The 22,572-nt window shown below is 45.3% G+C and overlaps 1 protein-coding gene across 1 annotated transcript in view; it reads right to left on the bottom strand.

Annotated features, from left to right (window-relative positions):
* Positions 1–22,572, bottom strand: part of LOC123508487 (protein slit-like) — a 339,938-nt gene that overhangs the window by 23,691 nt on the left and 293,675 nt on the right.

Below are 22,572 nucleotides of genomic sequence, written 5' to 3'. Positions count from 1 at the left end.
TGTATCACACAACGTGGTTTATTGTCCAGCGCTGTCTGTGTTCCTCTCATGCGTGCGTGTTCCTGCAGGTGGTGTGCTGTTGGGGGCAAAACCTGTCCTTTCTCCTCTAAATAATCAACGAGTCTCGAGTATTTCTGGCGGTGGTGTACATTTTTCCCCCCATGCCAGAGTTCCCGCGTCGCGCCGCGCAGGCCACACATATCTTGGGTCCCGTACACTGCATGGTGACTCGTAGCGCGGGTTCCGAGGCAGCAGGTTTGGGGACAGACTTGTTCTACTTGTCGACGCCTCTCGTTATTCAACCATTAACTTTACATAACCTCCGTCACAATAAAAGGCGTTACTACCACAATGACGAGAACAATGATTCAATACGATAGCGGTTTCTATGTATAGTAATTCCACATATCCGCTTGATGTGAGTGGACTGGGGACATTATTGCTACATCAGGCTAATGGTGGACTGACACAACACGGACTTAGTAACACGGCACCACAACGCGCAGTCCCTGTTGGAAAGACGATGCAGCCTTTTACTTAACCCCATTCAGTACTGGGACACATTTTCACCATGAGATTTGTGTGCTATAGGATAATTTTATTGACATTACGAAAGGTCTATGGAGGTCAGAAGATTAATGGCCACAGTCTTCACTATTTTAACCCCTTCAGTACTGGGACACATTTTCACCATGAGACTTGTGTGCTATAATACCATTTTATTGACACTACGAAGGGTCTATGGAGGTCAGAAGACTAATGGCCAAAATCTTCACTATTTCAATCCCCCCACATGAGTTTCTGAAGCTGTATAAAATCACCAAAAAATAGCAGGCAGAATACATATGAAAACGCGTCATAGTACTCAAAGGGGTTAAAGTTCATCTCAACGCCACGCAGCATAGATCCTACCAATCTCAACTCTTCCATCATTTCCTTCCTCCTTAATGGGATACTTAATCTACATATCCACGAATAAAAAGGCGAAGAAAAAAAAAAAAAAAAAGAAAATCGCGAACTCGTGTGATCAGTTTAGGTAAAGACTGAAATAAAAGTTGTCTTAAAAATAATAAAGACAGAAAGGAGATGATAAAACTGCAGCAGAAAAGAAAAAAAAATATTAAAGTCTTCACGGTAGGGAGAGAGATAGGGAAGAGAAAGGGCGGAAAGGGTATAGAGGGACGGAAAAGAAGGGGAGAAAGTATGAAATAGCTTTTGATACGGGTTCCGGGAAGACTGCCATCAATCGGTAATTACGTCACGCAGAGAAGGAATAAAGAAAGATGAGGGGAGGAGGGAGAGGAGTAAAGTGTAGAGGGAATGAAAGGAGGGTCAGAAAAATGGCAATGGCGGGACGGATTAAAGGGGAAGGGAAGGAGGAATAGAACAGAAAGAGCAAGACATGGAGGAGAGAAGAAAGAAAAGGTTAAAAGTAAGAAAAATGTATAGGTCACGAAATAAAACCTCAAAATAACACACTCTCCACGGACCTTCAAGGAATTAAGACTTAAAAATGGGCAAAAAAAACCGCATCTTGGTCGCCTCTTCCTGCCAGTAAGGATAAGAAAAAAGTAAAAAAGAAGCGAGTGAGGCAGCTTTCACAACAACACTCACGGGAGAGACAGAGAGACGGTGAGACAGAGGTATAGTTAATCTTGGTCCCCTTCACTCTGGCTGGCCCTGGGAGAGGCACGTGGCACTGAAGAGGGCCAGAAAGGGAGTGCCACTTTTGTTATCAGCTTCCTTTGGCGCCCACCTCACGCTTCTCGCAGTCCTGAAGCTCTGTTGTTGATCTTTAAACTTCCACCTCGCCGCTTCCTCACTCAGAAAAGCCACAAACTGCTACTAGAAAACCTCAATGCGGAGTCTCAGAGGAAGCTCAATAACACGTGGGCTTTAGATGCGAACGTAAAATACCAAGTGAATACGCAGGTTTGGTTTTTGTGAGCGCCACTTGAGGGTTTTATCTCATCCGGGGTCTGGCTCCCTTGTGCCCTCTGACCACAGGCACGCGACGAGGAGGGGGTGGAGGAAGAGAAGGAATGGAGGAAGAGAGGAAATGGGCGCTAAAATATGGTGCTGTGGGTGTGTGAAAGGAAGATAAGATAATGAAAGTGATCTTATTCTATACACCCCTCTCCTCTCCTCTCGACTCCCCTTCTCAACCCCGCCAGCTCATAACAACACAATTCGAGAAGTTCCGTCTCACTCTTTAGCTTGTCTTCTTAAACTTCTCTGTAATTCACGTCCACTATTTCAAAATACTTTATTTGAATTTACACGAGTTTTTTTTTAAGTGTTTTTACGGTTTTAGAGGCAGATTTACGAGATTTCAACATTATTAAGTGGAGAAACACTCTTGAAAACCCCGCTAATCATTTCTGTGGTCTTGGAAAATAGCCCTGGTGAGAGAGTAAAGCGTTTCTAAATACGGATCTCTATTTCACTTAGATGCATGCTTGTAGTTTGAGCTCACCACGCCAGATCACCACTCCAGCTTGCCACGCCAATATCACCACGCCGTATCATCAAGTCAACTCGCCACCCCCAGCTGACCACACAACAACACCAGGTCCCCATTAACCCGTTCAGTACTGGGACACATTTTTATCTTGATATTTGAGTACTGTTAGAGCCTTTTATTGACATTAGGAAGTGTTTATGGAGGTCTTCACTATTTTAATCTCCACATAAGTTTCTGAAGCTGCATAAAATCACCAAATAGTAAGCAGAATGAATATTGAAACGCGTCATGGTACTCGTACTCAGGGGGTTAAGCTCACCAGGCCAGCTCATTGCCACGTACTCACCCGCAGGACTCCCCAGCGAGGCGGCTTGAAGTCAACAGCGAGCAGACAATAATTGTTAGTTTGGGTTTAGGTAAATATTTACACCTAACTGGCCTCCCTTCTAAGCCGATCCCTCTTTTCGCCCTACCTATTCTGCCCCTCGCCTCGCCAACCACTGCCTTCAACTCGCCTCACTCGCCTGGCTCGCTACCCACACACCCTCCGCCTCTTTAGTCTCACCTATGCACGATTCACGATTCGTCACCCTCAACTTGCCTTACCGTCACACCTCAGCCTCTTCGCACGTCACAGAAAGGCACACAGCTTCATAATCCCCGTAGCTGTACGCTTGCTAATGAGACGTCCCGACACAGACCAATTGCCCAGCGTGTTCTGAGTCATCTCGTCCACTGCAACATCCCTAGCCGCTGTTTACACGGTTATCAACGCACCTTCCTAATTGCCTAACCAAAACTGCGAGGGGCCGTGATGTCCAGACCCTCCCTGCCCACGTCCCGCATTCTCACACGCCGCCATGGCCGAAATCTCCCACTTACAACACGGCTAATCGGTTGTAATCGCTCTTAATCTCCCGTACAGTGATGGGATGATGGTACGAGCAGATTGACGGAGTGGCAAGTGGTAGGGACGGAAGAGGAGCCGACCACTGGAGCGAGTCAAGAGATGGATGACTTGAAACCCGGGAACTCAACTCAAGACCATCTATTACCCCCTGACGTGTACTGAGGCTCTGTCCACTGCGCCTCTCGTGTTCCCAGTTACTTCATTCGCTTGTGTCGTTGTTAGTCTCTAATTTATCATCCCCTGGTGCATTATTCACGTTTCCTCCTTCCCTGTGTTGATTATCTAGTCCCCTCAACGTGTCATTTGATCTTTTCCATCTTTCATTATTCCTGCTTTCCTTCTAATTGTGTTAGTTCTTAATTTAAAGCGTCGTTGATAACCTCTCTCTCTCTCTCTCTCTCTCTCTCTCTCTCTGGACAGGAAGGCAAGTACAAGGGAGCTGGTGAAAAATTGCCAGCTGATGAAGGGTCGAGTTCCTTGTGTTAGTGTTGTGGGTGATAATGACCCATCTTCCTGTTTTATTCGCCTTCCCATCCCTCACTCTCTCATTATCCCTCATTTATCCTTTTCTTTCACATCCCTTTAATTTCTCTTTCTCTCTGTCTCTCTCTCTCTCTCTTTCTTACTCTCGCGCTTGCCTACACACTCTCTCATCATTATTATCACAACAATCATAATTCTCCCCTCTCATTGTACCCTCTTCCTTTACCGGACATTGTATCTTCCCCTCACGACCTCATTTTTCACCTCCACAATGACTCATAACCCCGCCGTACAATTCTCATATCCTTTTATATCTCCTTACATCTTCAGACAGCGCCATCCTTTCCTCCCGTATCCTGTCACTCCCTCCCACGCTCCCCGCACATCACTGAACCTCTGTCTCATTACCGCAGTGTGCACGGAGGGAAAAAGACGAAGCAACGAGAGAGAGAGAGAGAGAGAGAGAGAGAGAGAGAGAGAGAGAGAGAGAGAGAGAGAGAGAGAGAGAGAGAGAGAATACCTGTACACACACACACACACACACACACACACACACACACACACACACACACACACACACACACACACACACACACACACACACACACACCGCGTAGTGTAGTGGTTAGCACGCTCGACTCACAATCGAGAGGCCCGGGTTCGAGTCCCGGCGCGGCTAGGCAAATGGGCAAGCCTCTTAATATGTGGCCCCTGTTCACCTAGCAGTAAATAGGTACGGGATGTAACTCGAGTGGTTGTGGCCTCGCTTTCCCGGTGTGTGGAGTGTGTTGTGGTCTCAGTCCTACCCGAAGATCGGTCTATGAGCTCTGAGCTCGCTCCGTAATGGGAAGACTGGCTGGGTGACCAGCAGACAACCGAGGTGAATTACACACACAGAAAGGCAGATAAATACAGATAGATAAATAGATAAATGAATAGATTACGCAAACACATTGACAAACAGCTAGACAGACAGGCAGACAGATAGATAATATAAAAATACAGAGACAGACAGATAGACATACACATAAACATAGATAGATATATATTGACCATAAATTGAAACTAGCACATCTCCCCAAACACACACACACACACACACACACACACACACACACACACACACAAACAGCAGCAGAGAAGGACAGTCACAATGAGACAAACTGACAGACAGACAAGCAGTTTTCAAAGGATCGCCCGGGCAACACAAAGCAGCTTCTGTGTGTCTGATGCTATCGCTCCTCCTCATTCATAAATCTGCCTAACCTTCTCGTAAAGCTTTCTATCGTATTCTCGCCCACTCCCCGCCAGCCGGGCCTCCTCTACCCACACCACCCTGAATCTCGTACGTGTATTTGTGGACCAGTTTCCGTCTATCTCTTCCTTGAATCTGCATCTATCTACCTTCAAACCAATTGCTTCGTGTACATGCTGATTCACTGACACACGTAGCGAGGGACAGGAAATGAAGCAGAGGGAGGAGGAAACACAAGACCACCTAACCTAACCTAACCTAACCTAACCTAACCTAACCTAACCTAACCTAACCTTACCTTAACCTTACCTTAACCTAACCAAACCTAACTTAACCTTATCTAATCTTAACCTACCCTACCGTACCATAACCTAACCTAACCTAACCTAACCTCACAACCTTGCATGGAAATGAGATAGACAACAAACCAAACTCAGGCACGGAAACAAAAACTGGGGGAGAGTTAGGAGAGACAGCAAGAGACAGAGATAGAGACACAGAGAAAGGAGAGAGAAGGGAGAGAGGGGGGGATGAAAATGCTACGATGAAAGGAAAGGTAACGTGGAAGACCAAGAAGATAAAGGGAGAACAATGGTTAGTTTGTCAAGAGAAGTTCTTGAGAGCAAAAGGTCGACGGAGAATTTTCTTTTAATCTCTTGAGACTAGTGTGTTGTTTACGCCGCGGGGACTTGTGGAATGTCTGTTGTGAAGGAGCAGGAGTGGTTGGAGGAGCAGGAAGAGGAAGGAGAGGAGGAGAAGGAGGGAGAGGAGGGAGAGGAAGAGGAGGATGAAGAGAACTATGCGCCGAAAGAAAAGGAAAGCGTAAAGTGAAGAATTTGTCATTGAGAGCGTGAAAACAAAACTCACACTAACACAGAGCATCACCAACAACAAACAGGGACAACAGAACGCCCCCAAAGACTGCAATTTATCATGGTTCTCTCTCCTTTTCTTAACATATTGGGACTACGAAGACATTCCTCCTCCTTCTTATTCTCCTTGCCATTCACGCTCAGATTTGACCTTCGCCAGACGTAAAATAATGATGATGCTTATAATTCGGGGTTCGAGCGAGTTCAACGAAGATAAAGAGAGGAGATGCGTCAGGGCGAGTGTGGCGTGGAGGAGGGAGACGCCTCAGCCCCGCGGGACCTGAAGGCGTTGGTGAGGACTGAAGGCGCGGGTCAGAGGGCGACTTATTTGTCTCCAGAAATAGTATTGGAACGTCACGAGGTCTGTGCGTCGGGGCGTTGCTGATGTATTGGCATGTGAGAGAGAGAGAGAGAGAGAGAGAGAGAGAGAGAGAGAGAGAGAGAGAGAGAGAGAGAGAGAGATATATGCGGACTCATGGAGCAGTGTCGTGTTTAGTTCCGATCTTCCGATTGAGTCGAATTTACACATGGAGAGGCGAGTGTGTGTGTGTGTGTGTGTGTGTGTGTGTGTGTGTGTGTGTGTGTGTGTAAGGGAGGAGATCTCAGAATACACACACACAGGAAGACAAAAGAAAGCGAGGCACGAAGAACACCAGCACCAGCAGCACCAGCAGCACACAGCAGCAGCAGTAGCAGCCACGTGTGATCGAATTATTGAGAGCAAGACGGATTGAAGACGATGCGACACTTCCAAACCTTCACCTGCCCGCGTCTTGAGCAACGACAAAGGTGAAATAAAGGACGGAAAGATCTTTGTGCAACAATACAAACACCTTCACACTTGAACGAGCCAGGTGAAAACAAGCACAGGTAAAACAAAGGTGGTGGTGTTTGTGAGGATTGAGAAATTTGTTTTTGCTCTCTCTTCCTGGAACTGTTTACTTCACTTGTAGCGTCTTGAGGAATAGTATGGAAAATTACGTGTTTTTTTTCTTATACTCTGATATCCTTGTTAGGTCTCCCGGCAACCGTGGTGGTGGTGGTGGTGGTGGTGGTGGGTAGTGATGCCAAAATCCAGTTAATTTTTACATCCTCAAGTTAATTATGTTTCCTCTTAACGCATTAACCCCTTCAGTGCCTTTGACGAATTTTCATATTCATGCCGCTTACTATTTGGTGACTTTATACAGCTTCAGAAAGTCATGTGAGGGATTAAAATAGTGAAGACTTTTGCCATTAATCTTCTGACCTCCATAGACCTTTCCTAACGTCAATAAAATTTTCTAATCGTAACACAAATCTCAAGGTAAAAATGTGTCTCAGTACTGAAGAAATTGGTAGATAAGGCACTCTGAAAAACACTTTAAATACTCACAAATTCAACACAGATTTACATGTATTGGTGTAAAAATCTTGATATAATAGGGAACAGTGTGATGAGTAGAGGTGGTGATGGTGGTGGTGGTGATAGTGGAGGTGGTGAGTCGTGTGGGAGACAGAGATATGGGTGATGGGTTGGTGATAGTGATTTATAGATAGATGAAGATGGTGGTGGTGGTGGTGGTGGTGGTGGTGGTGGTGGTGGTGGTGATGGTGGTTGTTGTGAAGACTTGTCACCACCTTGGCCTGACTGGTAAGTATATGAAATCAGGATAATTATAATCCCATTACAGGCGACAGTGAGTGATGGTCGGCTTTTCAGTATAAGATGCCGTGATTTACAGCCTTGGGGACGTAGATGGCTGAGAGAGAGAGAGAGAGAGAGAGAGAGAGAGAGAGAGAGAGAGAGAGAGAGAGAGAGAGAGAGAGAGAGAGAGAGAGGCTATGTACATTCCTGCCCCTCTCCCACCACCCTGTACACCATATTCTCATTAAACATTACACCAAAACTTAACTCGCATTTATTCAATTTTCCGAGCGATTAAAAACAAAACAAACTCCACATCGCATAAAAACTTTCCTTCCCACAAAACGACTCAACATTACGGCGAGGAAAGTTTGTAAAAATTATCACGGCGGCATTTTTGAGAGCAGAGTTCAGGCGAGTGCTCCCATAATGACCTTTTGGGCCCTAAAAGCTAAAAGTCCCGAGAGAGAAATATTTTAGGAGCGTGTGTGTTACCAGAGGACGAGGCACCACCGTTAATCATGAGTGGTGACAGAGAACGCCTTCGCCTCCCGCTAATTACTCGGCCCCACGACACACGACGGCTCGGCGGCCACAGATTCCGGCTCTCCATTAGCTTCGGGTATACTCAAGTCACTTTACGTCCCCAGGTTACCTCACCCAGCCTCATCGAACCCCACGAAACCTCAACACGACCCCAGCCAACACCAATAAGGCCCCAAGCCCCAATCAGCCTCAATAGAGCCCCAATATGCCTCAACACAGTCTCAACCAACACTAAGAAAGGCACAACCAGTCCCAATCAGCTCCAACAAGCTTTAATAAGTGCCTAACAAGCTTCAACATAGCTCCGATTCATCCAATCAGACCTAACAAAATTAAAATTAACCTTAATAAGCTTCATCCCAATCCCAATCAACCCCAACAAGCCTTAATCATTCCCTAACAGGCCTCAATATACTCCCCAACCAGACCTAACAAAATTCAAATAAGTTCTAACAAGCTTTACTACAGCCCCAATCAGATCCAACAAGCCTCAATAAAGCCTAAATCATCTCTAATAAGAACCAATTAGTCCCAATAAGCTTCAACACAGTCCCAGTTAGACACAACCAGCCGCACCTTGCCTCATTAGCCCAAATTAGACCACCTCACGTCATCACAGCACTAACATGCATCGCCAAGCACAATACTCCTCCCCAGCCAGCCCCATCTCATCCCATCACATCTCCAACTCGCCTCGTGAAGCCCCACCGCTGCCCCAACCGGACCTTCTCCGCCTAATACACTCTTTGTCTTCCTTGACCTGCCTCGTTTACCGCCCCAAGTAACTCCACCCTTCCTCGCCACTGCTCCACTAACGAGCGTATTAAAAAATGCCTTGCACTCTCATTACTACAGTTTTCCAACGCCACAGATACGACAAGCTGAGTTTTGAAGAAGGTTTCCGTTTATGATAAACTAGAAATCTTGCCAGTCCATCATCAGAACCATAAAAATATCATTACAACACGAGTATCTTCAACTAGAGCCTTCGAAAAGCAGTGATGTTGAGAGAGCAAAGCGTGTCAGAATACTGGCTCTTCACCTTCACCCCCACAGCGCCCACAGTCAGGATGCAGCTCCCTGGTGTTGTCACAAGATCACAGTTCCACCTCATCATCTCCGGAGCCTCGACCTTCTCGACATCAACTTCACAAAACCCTGTGGTGCAGATCATCACAATATTCTTATCTGATTTTGCTGTTTCTTATTTTTCTCCCCACGTCCTTTACATCCCTCCTCGTTAAGGGCATCATTAGTCCATGGAAAGGTAATACTACGTCCCTTAACGGGTAATAAAACCTCAGCTAATGACCCTCAACCAACGCACACTAAAAGAAATCAACTTGGCATCTACGCTCTCTCTTTCTCCCCCCTGCCCAGCTCCTGTCTCGCCCTGCGCCCTCTGGTGACGAAGTTTCTTGGTTACAAAGAAAACGAGGAACTGACAGACATCGCAGGGCGCGGCTGGGATGGGCCACAGACCGCCTGCTGGTGTGTCCTCTAAACATACGTACGGCAGAGCACGTGTCACTCTCATATGCACAACAGTACACAGTGCAACAAATAAACAATCTAAAGCCAGCACGGGGGAAGTAAACAAACACTGGAGAGAATAACGGATATGAGAGAGAGAGAGAGAGAGAGAGAGAGAGAGAGAGAGAGAGAGAGAGAGAGAGAGAGAGAGAGAGAGAGAGAGAGAGAGAGAGAGAGAGAGAGAGAGAGAGAGAGAGAGAGAGAGAGAGAGAGAGAGAGAAAGAAAGCTCAACGAACATAAAAGATAAAATAAATAAAAATAAAAAGGAAAAAAAAAGAAAACTATAAAAAAATGACATTTATCAGATTAGAACTTCATAACTTTCAACTTGCAATTCTTCCTCTCCATCCTTTCCTTGAATTATGGCGACGAGGAAAAGGACGAGCAATAAAGTCAATTGCACACGTCACATTCACTGGCGGGGCGATTACCTAGACATCCCAGCCTCGTCTCAGGAGCGGACCGCGTTATATCACTTTGCTTTTATCATTGTGAACCTGAATCAACCGGAACCAGATTCTCAAAATGCTTCACTCTCTCACAAGGACTGTTTACAAAGGCCACGGAGATGATTAGTCGGGTTCTCTTCTTTTTCTCTTGTCTTTAACCCTTTCAATACTGGGGCACATTTTTACCTTGAGATATGAGTGCGATTAGATCATTTTATTGACATTAGGAAGGGTCTATGGGTGTCAGAAGATTAATGGCCACAGCTTTCAGTATTTCAATCCCCCCACATGAGTTTCTGAAACTGTGTAAAATCACCAAATAGTAAGCAGAATGAATATGAAAACGCGTCATGGTACTGAAGGGATTAACCGTTTAAGTAGTGTAGCGTATTTTGACCATAAGCTTTGGGTATGATTTGACGATTTTATTTACATTTTTAAGGGTTTATGGAAGCCAGAAGATTTACAAAGTCCGCGGAGGTAATTACTCGGGTTTTCTTGTCATTAACCCTTTTAGTGCTGTGACGCATTTTTCACCATGAGTTTTGAGTATGATTAGACAATTTCATTTACATTTTTAAGGGTTTATGGAGGCCAGAAACTTGACCCCCTTCAGTACTAGGACACATTTTTACCTTGAGATTTGTATATGATGAGACCATTTTATTAACATTAAGAAGAGTCTACGGAGGTCACTATTTTAATCCCTCATATAAGTTTCTGAAACTGTATAAAATCATCACATAGTAAGCAAAATGAATATGGAAACGCGTCATGGTACTGAAGGAATTGTTAATGGCCAGAGTCTTCACTATTTTAATCCCCACATAAGTTTCTGAAGGTGTGTAAAATCACCAAATAGTAAGCAGAATAAATTTGAACAACGTCATGGCACTGAAGGCGTTTAATCTTTTCAGTACCATGACGCGTTTTTCATATTAATTCTATTTACTATTTGGTGATTTTCTACAGCTTCAGAAACTTATGAGGGGATTAAAACAGTGAAGATCCCTCCTAATATCAAATGATCTAATCAAACCCAAACTTAAGGTAGAAATGAGTCCCAGTACTGAAAGGATTAATGTTGAAATCTTGTTAATCTGTCACTAGAGGCATTAAAACTTACTAAACAGACCAATAAGACTTCAGCCAGATTTTTTTCATGTAAGAGTGAAAAGCTGGCCAAGGGAAACGAAACGAGAAAAAAGACCTATTAAGTTGCCAGTCTCCTTGCAGATCCGAGAGAGTTAGCCCCCAAAAAAGAGATAAATGTCTTGAAATCTTGAGTGTAGTTTTGAATGTAGAGAAGCAGCGCAGTGTTTGAGAATGTGTCGAGTCCTTCAAGATAGCAAAAGAAATACAAGCAGTCGTGGAAAAGACAGATAAATAGAGACAGAATAATAGCACGCACGAACACACACACACACACACACACACACACACACACACACACACACACACACACACACACACACACACACACACACACACAAGAATTATTACCTGTTGTGCATGAAGGGTTGTGACGGAAACGAGCCTTAAGAGTGAATAAAAACTACTAAAATGAAAATCTGAATAAAAATAGAATAAGAAATACGAATAAAAAATGTGAATGTACATCAAATAAATCTTTAGTTTGATGTAGAAATCCTGAAAGTAAAATAGCGTTAAAAATGTTCCAGAATAGTGTAAAAATGTTCAAATGTCAGTTTTGTCTTAATATTTACTTTTTTTATTCACTCCTCTTATTTTTCTTTCTTTCTTTTTTTTACAAACACCAAACACCAAAACTATTAATTCAGGGGCTGTCACGTGTAGGCCCAAAGACCTCTAAAAGCTTCCCTTATTTTCCTACATTCTTACTCCCCTTCTAATTAATATTTACTTTTATCATACATTCCTTTCATTTTTCTTTAACAATTTTCTAACACCAAAACTATTTATTCAGGGACAGACACGTGTAGGCCTAAAGACTTCTTAAAGCTTCTTATTTTCCAAACTCTCCTTCTTCTAATTAATATTTACTTTTGTTATTCACTCCTCTTATTCTTTATCTATTTTTTTTTTTCAAACAATTTCCTAACAGCAAAATTATTTATTCAGGGACGGACACGTGTAGGCCTAAAGACTTCTCAAAGATTTCCCTATTTCTTTACTTATTTTCCTTATTTTCTAACTCTCCTTGTAAACATTCCTCATCAGTTCCTTCAACATTTCCTCCAATCACAATTTTCTCCAGCCTTCACCTCTTTAAAAACTCTTCACGTAGTTCTAAATCACCACACAGTTTTAGTATTTTTTCTATTAGTTTCCCTTTTTTTCCCCTTCCACCCTCCGCCCTTGGTCGTATAGGGTTCCATACACACTTAGCATAATGGTGTGGCCTTTCCTCCCTCCCTCTCTCTCCCTCCATCCCTCCATTCGTCCCATCCTCCCACTCTTTCCCTCCCACCGTCTCTCTCTCCCTCTCTCTCTCTCCCTTCTTTTCCAGGTTTCGCTTTGACAATATTCCAGGACATTTATTATAATCACACACCGGCGCCAGCATGGATTACCTAACGTGGAAGGGGACAGGGTGACAGGGAGGTCAGGGGAGGTATGGGAGGGTAGGAAAGGTATGAGAGGACAGGGAAGGGAGGTAGGCTGACAGGGAGGGTAGGGGACATATGGAGAGCAGAGAAGGGAGGCAGGGAAGGGGAAGCATGGAGGGTAGAGAAGGGAGGCAGGGAAATGAGAATGGATATGGATGGAATATGGAACAGTAGGGGGCGCTCGCTGGAACAAGAAGGGAAATTGATATACACAGAAAAAGAAAAAAAGAGAGACATGAAATACACACCATGAATAATGCAGAGTGAAATTCAGTAGCAAAATAAAAAAGGGAAAAATATAAAAGGAAAAACTAGACCAATGTTAAAAAGAAAGGATAAATGAAATAGAAGTGGAAGGGAATAAAAAAAAGGAAAAAAAGTTGTAAAGAAGAAGAAGGAGAGTATAAGCAAGGATACCAAATAGGATGACGAAGAATAGCAAAGAAAGAAAAAAAGGGAGAAAAAGGGAAGAGAAAAGAAAGTGAGAGAAAAATGGGAGAAGAAACAAATTGAGAGAAAAAGGGAAGAAAAAAGAAAGTGAGAGAAAAAGGGAAGAGAAAAGAAAGTGAGAGAAAATGGGAAGGAAAAAAAAGAAACAAAGGTGAATGATCGAAGTGAAGAGAAGAAGAGGAACAGGAAGTGAATAGGAGAAGAGAAGGAGGAAGGGAAGACGGAGGAAGGGAAGAAGGGGTGGAGGGAAGAATAAGGGGGGAGGGAGGCAGATCAAGAAACATGAGGTATCAAAGGATAAGCCTAACTACAGACGGTGTAGCACTGTGGCTGGGTAATATCAAGCCCCGCACACACACACACACACACACACACACACACACACACACACACACACACACACACACAGAATAATCGCACATTTCCGGTTATTTTTCCCGATTTGCTGACTCAATCTGAGCTTTAATAGAGATGACATTACTCTCTCTCTCTCTCTCTCTCTCTCTCTCTCTCTCTCTCTCTCTCTCTCTCTCTCTCTCTCTCACTTCAACCTTCCGTCAATACACACATACATACAAACATCCTCTTTTTTCATCTCTCATTTTCACTTTCCTTTCGTTCCTGTGTTCTCTGCCTCAAAGCCCCACCGTGCCCCATGCTACCCTACCTGAGCCCATAACCCGCCCCACCCCGCCCCGCCCCGCCCCGAGCGCCGCATCAGGAGTAATGAAATGCGGAAGTAATTACTATGGAGATGAACTACGAGGGCGGAGATGATGACACGCGGCACTGAAGTCACTCCCTGCACGAGCACAGCGGAGTGGAGGCAGGAGTAGGTGGAGTGTGACTGGGTGGAGGGGTGAATGAGGAAGTGGAAGAGGTAGCCCAGGGGAGTGAGAGACTAAGCGTGGATTAGAGAATGAGAAAGGGAATGAGAGAGAGAGAGAGAGAATGAGTGAAGAGAGATGCTGATGTCGAGTTAGAAAGGAGAATAGTGGAAAGTGAGGTGGATAAACAATGTGGAAGAGGAGGATTAGTTGAAGAGGGATTGAGCGGTGAGATGAGGAGGACAAGGGGTCAAAGGAGGACAAGTGGAAGAGAATGAGGAAGTGGAGGAGGAAAAGGATGAAGAGGAGGAGGAGGAGGAGGAGGAGGTGGAGGCAGAAGTCGAGAATGAGGAGATAATGAGAGACTGGTGGATGAGAGTAAAGAAATGGAGGAGGAGGAAGAGGAGAAGGAGGAGGAGAAAGAAGTAGAAAATGGTGAGGTAACAGAAAGATTAGTGAAAGAAAATAAAGAAATGAATGGTGATAATGGCAAAGAAAGAGAAGAGGAGGAGAAGGAGGAGGAAGAGGAGGAGGAGGAGGAGGAGGAGGAGGAAGAAGAGGAAACTGATGTGTGACGTGCACGCATACAAACACTCATGTCTAGAAGTGGCTGAGGAGAGTGAGAGGGGTGAAAGGTTACGACGTGCTTGAAGTCCTGTGTGTGTGTGTGTGTGTGTGTGTGTGTGTGTGTGTGTGTGTGTGTGTGTGTGTGTGTGTGTGATGAGTGGATGAAGCAGTGACGTGGTTCATTGGGTGGCAGGCAGCGGGTGAGCGGTGGGCAGTGGGCGGTGGGTGGCTGTGTGTGTGGGTGGCTGTGTGTGTGAGTGGCTGGGTGGGTGGCTGTGTGGCTGGGGCAGGGCAGTCTTTGTAGCACCGTCGCTATCCATCTTGTACTGTTTGGCTGCCGCATGCCCCTCCCTCTCCTTCCCTCCCAGCGAACCAGTGATCCTCCCCCTATCCCTCCACCCCCTTCCCAGAACCTCCCTATACCTGGTGGTGAAGGTCGGTGAGTTGGAATTCTGTAGCCAAACCACATAACTTTATATTTTTACGTGCAAGAGAGAGAGAAAATAAAATACTACTAGAACAGGTTAGTGTGGGTTCGTAGGATTATCTGACGAAGAGGTTGTGGTGAAGGAGTGTGATTTATGAAGCAGAGGCAACAGTATCCGAGGACAGGGTCGAGGTGGCGGGGTCTGCCTGTCTGCCTGTCTGCCTCTCTGCCAACCCAAAACATCTACCTCCCTCACTGCCTACTGTCTGCCTCCTGTCACTCCCAGTCGCTACCGCTTCGGTGACGCTCAAGGCGGGCTATTTGAGGCTTCGTTGACCACACACACACACACACACACACACACACATGCAGACGAAGCTACTGTTTGGTGTGTGTGTGCCAGCGCCTAGTCACCCTGTACACTTTCAGATAATTGGGTTGATTACAGTTTATTGTTGGCGGAGATAAGCCGAGCAGAGGCACATTCAGACCTAATGAGCAACCTAATGTGTTTTAAATCGGTGAATGAGAGTAACTATACAAATGCCAAGGTCTCTGGACGACGAACTCAACCACACGCTATCGCTTCGGGTGAATAAAAAACGAAATAACTGCTAATGTGTTTTGTTTACGAGTGACGTGACCTTGATCCACCAGCACAGTCACGCTACGAAGGGATGTCATGGTGTAGTTGGCAGATTTTTTTTCCTATAGTCTTGGTAGCGACTTCTGGCAGCCACACCACACGAGGCGTCCACTGCTGGTTAATCACGGGTGTTGTCTTGCCCTTACAAATACCATTAACTCGCATATTACAATAGAATTTAAAGCCTTACTAAAACCTTTCATTGCTAGCGAGGAAAGAACAAACAGGTATCAAACAGCAGTGCATATGTGTGCAGAGTGTTCTTCGTAAGCTGGCCAAGTTTTGCTCGTTGGTGGAATACTTGAGACAAAACAAGATCATAAAGGGTGTAAGTGAAAGATTACCTCTAAAATAGATGAAAATACGTACGATTCATGATAGACTGCTTGGTTTCTTTCAGCTTCCTTTTTGTTTTCATATACTGTTCTCCCTTTTATCGTGCTTGTCTTCTCTTGGCATTCATTATTATAGTCGTGTATCTTTGAGTCCTTTATCGAATGTCTGGGGTGAATATGGAAGGTTACGTGTTGAAGGCCCAATTATATGTCTGTTTTTTTTCAGCTTCCTTTTGTCTTCATATACTATTCTCTTTTTGTTGTATTCCTTTTCCTGTTACTCGTCTCCTCTTGGTATTCATTATTATATTCGTGTATCTTTGTGTCCTTTATCGAATATTTGTGGTGAATATAGAAGATTACGTGTTGAAGGCTTAATTATATGTCTGTTTTCACACAATTCTTTCACCGCTTCCCCACACTCACTCAGCGAATAGAGAAACGAACTTTTGATACAATCCTGTAACGGCATTCAGAACACAAACACAGGACGTCGTAGCGGAGGAAAAGTTAACCCATGAAATTTTTGGTGTGATTAGACGATTTTATTTACATCAGCAAGGGTCTATGGAGGTCACCAGATTAATGGCCAGAGACTTCACTGTTAAAATCCCCACTTAAGTTTCTGAAGCTGTATAAAATCACCAAATACTAACCACAATGAATATGGAAACGCGTCGTGGTGTGTTGTGTACTGAAGGGGGTTAACACACTATCCTGTAAACATCGCTCGCGCATCGTTAGTCAAACACTTGAGAGAGGAATGCAAATAAACTCTCGGAAAGTAATATAAAATGGATACGTTTTGTGAGGACGATTTATTAGTTAAGGCTTATCTGTTTCATCTTTAATTGAATGAGAAACAATCTACTTATAGCAATTCCTCCCACACACCTTTTTCTTCACTCAGGTAATTACTATGCACTGTAAATCTACGCCCACGAGAGAGAGAGAGAGAGAGAGAGAGAGAGAGAGAGAGAGAGAGAGAGAGAGAGAGAGAGAGAGAGAGAGAGAGAGAGAGAGAGAGAGAGAGAATAAATTAAACCGTGGCTAGAGTCAATCCTTATCCGAATTAAGCCGTAGACAACACATCCACAACATCAAATCAGGAATGTGGCCTTATTAATCGTGTGGCAGCGAGTTATCACCCTTACAACCCTTTTCTGCCCATAAGCTACCTGGCCTCCACAACCTTACTTAATCACGTCATTAATTAAGCACCTGGTCTGCCCTTTATCCTCCCCGGGGACAGGTGAGGTGAGAGTTCAAGTCCTCCCGATAGCAGAGAGGACACGTAAAGGCAAGAGACACCAACACCTTCCTGGATTTACTGCAGGATGGAACGTATAACTTGTCCCTTTTGTTCCTTCGTTATGTGTCTTGAATTGCTGTTGTCCCGGTGTTTGTTTTTCCATGTGTGTGTGTGTGTGTGTGTGTGTGTGTCTTTGGTTTGGCAATTGACTCTTGTGTGTGGGTGTGATTTTGGATGTATTTTAAAGATTCTTTTTCTATTTTTTCTATTTGTCTTGTTCTGGTGTTTGTTCTTCTATGTGTGTGTGTGTGTGTGTGTGTGTGTGTGTGTGTGTGTGTGTGTGTGTGTGTGTGTGTGTGTGTGTGTGTGTGTGTGTGTGTGTGTGTGTGTGTCTTTGGTTTACTTATGGATTATGTGTGAGAATGTGTGAAGGTTAGTGTTAATTATTACTTTCCTTTTCTTTCTTTTTTTTTTTTGTCTTTCTGCTATTTACCTTCCTATTTGTCTTCTTGTAGTGTTTATTCTTCTATGCGTGCGTGTATCTTTGGTTTTCTGATCGACTGTTCTTTGTGAATGTGGAAGGTTTGAGGGTAAAAGTTCAATAATTTTCTTACTTTTTTCACTATTCTTCCTTTTATCATCTTCCTTTTCCTGGTGCTCGTCTTCTATTGGTATTCTCTATTATATTCGTGTACCTTTGTGTCCTTTATCGAATATTTGTGGTGAATATGGAAGGTTACGTGTTGAAGGCTCAATTATTCCTCTTTTCCCCTTTTTTTTTTTCATTCTCGTCTTCCTCTTCCTACAACTTGTCCTCCTTTCTCTTCCTCCTACTGCTGCTACTACCCGTTCCTCCGACTGTCAACCCATCGCCGTCAGCCACTCCTCAATCAACCGCAGCATCTCAGCTCTCGACCTCCGTGTCTCTCCCCAGCACACACCCAAACAAACACCGACAAACAACACCCGGGACAGACCGAACCAAAACACACACACGCCTCGTCCCAGAACCTGCCCGACACTCGACACCGCCACGAGAAACTGTATGTGTGTGTTGAAAAGTAACACACACACACACACACACACACACACACACACACACACACACACACACACACACACACACACACAGCCATGGTTCGTGTAGGGGCCAAGGTTCAGACCCACTCAATCACTCACTGTTTGTACAACATGGGCGTGTGTGAGTTGCCTACATGTCCACCCGCGACCCCACACGCCCATATCCCCTCCTGGCCCTCCCTGCCATCACGCCCGCCCCCAAGACCCATCTCACCCTTCCGTCATAAAAGAAATCTCATACAGAATTCCTATTACTCTTCAATCGGTCACTTTCTTCCACCTCATCTCTTTCACTGTAACTCACTAGACCAATAATTTCTCTCACTAGTCTCCCTTCATTCCTAGCCTGCCTCGCCCTCCACCCGTCCCTCCACATCATCACTCCCCTGCACAGGCCACAAATGGGCCCATCCATCCCCTTTACACCCCCAGCAGACCCAGTAAACATCATCCCAGCCTCGCGTGTCGGAAGGTTCGGTGAAGACAGTCTCGGCTCCCGAAGGTTAAGGTAAAGTATTCAGCAATTCCCGTATTTTATCAGCCGTTCTTTCTTCCTTCCCTCTTTTTTTTCCTTCCTTCCGCCTTTCTCTTATCCTTGGTGTGTTTTTTTTCCTTCTCTTCCTTTCGCGCGCGTGTGTGTTTTTTTTTTTTCCTTAATTTCTTAGCCGATATTGAGTGAGTTTCCTTGTTTGTCTGGCCGGCCATTCTTCTTCGGTATCTTTTTGTGCGTGCCTGTGTTGGTATTGGATTTCTGGTATAGTTATTTGATTTTTTCTTGAGCTTCTTTTCCGTGGCCTCGTCTCTCCCAGTGACTCGATCTCTGTCATCACTCATCACTTTCCTCGCATTATTTTTCTTCTCACGTCTCATTCGCATCTCCCTCCAGGCGTCGCGTCCAAGTCTCCACGCGTCTGTCATTTCACTTAATGACAAAATGGATGTGACGTTATCATGACGAGAAAAAGAGACAAGCTTCCAACCTTATCTCCTCTTCCTTCTCCTCCTCCTCCATTTCTTCTCACTTCATCCCTCCTCCTCCTTAATCTACTGCTCTTCCTCTCCCCGACATGGAATGACTAACTCTCTCTCTCTCTCTCTCTCTCTCTCTCTCTCTCAGACCAGAGGGTATGGCTGCCCCTTAATGGTCCCCTGTGCCCACCGCCCCGCCCCAGCCTTGCCCCGCTCACCTATCTGATACCCGTAACTCACGCTGCTTATTCAAAACCCGAGAAACTCACTGCCCCGGATCCAAACTTGGTACATATTCTAATCTTTACAGCATATCTTCCTCTCGCCGTCCACGCTCCGCCACCCGCCTCGATGCTCCTCACCTAACCTCACTTCTCAGTCTTCAGTCCTCGTGGGGTAAATTTTCCGCAGCGACTTAAAAGTTTTGTTCATGTATTTCAATTGTTGCAGTGGTGGGCGGGGCTAAGACTGTTGTTCATGGTGTTTATGTGTTGCGCTGTGTTGGTTTTCCTTGTAGCTTATTACAATGTGCATTCACGTGTGCTTGTTTGTTTAAATTATTTTAGTTTCATTAGTATTCATAGGTCTCCTTGTTTTGTTTTATCAGAGGCGGGGCCATAATGTGTGAGGGAAAGGTGTATATTTTTGGCTGCCAATTAATCTAAATTAATTGGAAAACTGTGTAGTTGTTTGACGTGAAGATAACAGACGCCTACCTGCCATAATGTGACCTGAAACTGTGGTCCGACTTGATTTTTCAGTCATAGGCAGCGTTTTTGTTCTATTTTCTCTGATTTATCGCGCCACGCCGGGAAAAGAGAAACAGAAAAAACAGCAAACGAAGACTTTATCTGGCGCGGCGATCAGTAACTAAACACCACCTTTCACGCGACGAGCTGCTGCTGCTGTTGCTGCTGCTGCTGCTGCTGCTGGTCTCCTCCCAGGCTTCCGCAGCAGCAGCTTCCCCTGTCGTCCGGTAGCCTGGCCCGGAAGCCGCAGCCCCACACCGCGCCTCGGTCCACACGCTGCCCGACACATCCCAATCTCCGCCACGGCCTCTTCCTTCCGCTGGGTTTCAATACTGCACATTCAATTTTCCTCTCCTCTCCCTACAGGCAGGGGCGTGGGTGCAGGCGTGGGTATAGGTGGGCGAGGGACTACGGCCGAACATGGGTGGATAATTCTTGAGGGTGTGTGTCCCGCCCACGCCCGCACACTCATCACTGGCGGCAACACTCGGGTCTCGGCGGCGGTGGGCGGATGTGGGCGTGTCCACACTCTCCTTTTGGGCATGAGACAAAATGCTGGGATAATAGGGAACAGGAAAGTCCCTCCAAAGGGCGTATATATAATTTTTAACCCCACGGAGACGAAGTTGCGCGTAAGTTATACTAAAAAATGCTACACGAGGTCGTATACAGCGCTGAACATACATACGAATAGCCTAGCAATGGAGACTTATAAAAAAAGCGTAGTTCTTCTTTATTATTTCCCGCAAGATATATGGGCCAGTACGCGGCGGGTGGCTCAGGATAGACGCGATGTGGCCCGCAGGTGTGACGTGTCTGGTCCTTACGTCTCCCTTCACCCTTGTCTCGTCCCTCCATCACCGCTCACACGTCCCTCGCCGCCCGGGTGCTGGGGAGGCGGTGTTCTTTCTTCGAGCTGGACACCTGGGCGGCAAAGACCCTCCCTCACCTCACCTCACCCTCCTGCCAGAGTCATCCGCCCACTGTGCACTGAGCTACTTACAGATGCGTGGTAGGTGGCGCACGGACAAGGCACACACACACACACACACACACACACACACACGTACAGCTGCCCACAATATCAACACAACCCTTTCCCGGTTCTGCTTTCCTCGCAAAAGGCATAGACAGCAAAAAAAAAAAAAAAAAAAAATGATGACAGGAAAGGTCTTCTCCCACGGCACTTTCTTTCTTGCCGCTGCTGCTGCTGTTGCTTCTTCGTTAGACATATTACACATGCAAGGACTGAACTATACAACTCTTTCTCTCTCTCTCTCTCTCTCTCTCTCTCTCTGGTAATACAAATAATCCCTAACTGTCTTCATCCCTCTAATGTTCCTGCTCCCCTTCCTTCCCTTCCTCCGTCTCATTACTCTCACGTTCCTCTTCATTCCCCGACATTTCAGCAGCGGCTCCGACAGGCACTGAGCAGCTTGGATCGCCTTACGCAAGTGTATGTTTGTGTGTGTACATGTACGTGCCTGCGGGGTGATACATCTGGCGTGCAAGGTTCAGATGAGAGCTTCCGCGTGTACACAGTGAGCCAGTGTGTGTGTGTGTGTGTGTGTGTGTGTGTGTGTGTGTGTGTGTGTGTGTGTGTGTGTGTGTGTGTGTGTGTTACCCTCGTGGTGCCGAGTAATTCATTGTTCGTTGATTAATGAGTGTTTTTCAAGGCACAACTCAAGGCAGCTGGCGGGAAGACTCGGCTGGTATTCGTAAGTGTGAAGCTTGTTAGCGCTACTAGATCACTGAAACCGGCTAATGCGAGGCCGTGGCGAGGGTCTGTACCTTGGTGAGGCCTTCAAGCACTCCGCCTCCACACCCGTCGGCCCAGCAGTGAGAGGGAGACAAGGGAGACGAGGGAGGCGAGGGTCACAGCGGCCACCACACCCTCACTCACTGCTCGGCGGGACGGACAAGTGTTTAGGGTGCCATGATAAAAACTGGCTCCTTGTAATTGTTTTATGGAATGTCGTGTAAAAAAGTGAATACCTATAATAATCAACGGATTCTGGTGATTCAAGCAGCAAAAAATACAGGGAATAGATTTTTTAAAGGATATTTTGTAAGTAAGAAGCTAAACTCAGTCATTATCTTCACCGCGCTTAAAGTTTGCTGATAAAATTCTCCGTAAGTTTTTGAAATAAATGTTTGAGCAATGTCAAGTTCGAAAATAATTATGCTTTCCCCAACCTTCAATTTACTAAAAGGAGAATACTGGACTCTATTCTTACTTTCAGCTTACTATGTTTTCTAATCACTTTACCGAGGACAAGTGTATGTGTGTGTGTGTGTGTGTGTGTGTGTGTGTGTGTGTGTGTGTGTGTGTGTGTGTGTGTGTGTGTGTGTGTGTGTGTGTGTTAAGGTGTTGCCTCATAGTTTGTAATTGGAACCTACTTCAGAACCTCGTGTCCTTCCAGTTTTTATAAGCGAGCCTGGTCAATGGTCTGATTACTGTGCCGGTGCGAGGCTTTCACTTATCGTCGATTATGTACTGTTCTTCATCTTTGTCAGATTCAAAATGATTCTCTTAATA

This window comes from Portunus trituberculatus, chromosome 24 (genome assembly GCF_017591435.1).
Source record: "Portunus trituberculatus isolate SZX2019 chromosome 24, ASM1759143v1, whole genome shotgun sequence".
Classification (NCBI taxonomy): domain Eukaryota; kingdom Metazoa; phylum Arthropoda; class Malacostraca; order Decapoda; family Portunidae; genus Portunus; species Portunus trituberculatus.
This window is presented reverse-complemented; position numbering and strand designations above follow the sequence as displayed.